The sequence below is a fragment of the Sycon ciliatum genome, chromosome 6, assembly GCF_964019385.1.
Source record: "Sycon ciliatum chromosome 6, ocSycCili1.1, whole genome shotgun sequence".
NCBI classification, from domain to species: domain Eukaryota; kingdom Metazoa; phylum Porifera; class Calcarea; order Leucosolenida; family Sycettidae; genus Sycon; species Sycon ciliatum.
The window spans coordinates 16,213,216-16,213,570 of NC_088648.1; positions in this window are offsets into that span (position 1 = coordinate 16,213,216).

Sequence of the window (355 nt, forward strand, 5' to 3'; positions counted from 1 at the left end):
CCTTTTTGCTTACCAGATAATAAGCCTTTTTTTTACAAATGCTGTATGCACTGCTCTTTCCGTTATTCTTCCTATGCAAGTCACGGCGCAACTCTTGTTTTGAGTGTTTTTCTTTTCTCTTTTTCTTTCCCTACTACAGTTGCTGTTACACTCACTAATCCTTATGCACAGATATACAGCATTCCCTCACTAGTGGGACCATTGTTATTAGGCTAGGGCCTGTTTTGGACTTCCCACTCTAAATAAAGAATACAAACAAACAAACAAACAGAGGGTTTACCTTTCTTTCATGCACAATGGATGTTCTGTGCAAATATAGCACATTAGCAGATTGAAAGGCAGTTTGTCAACATGG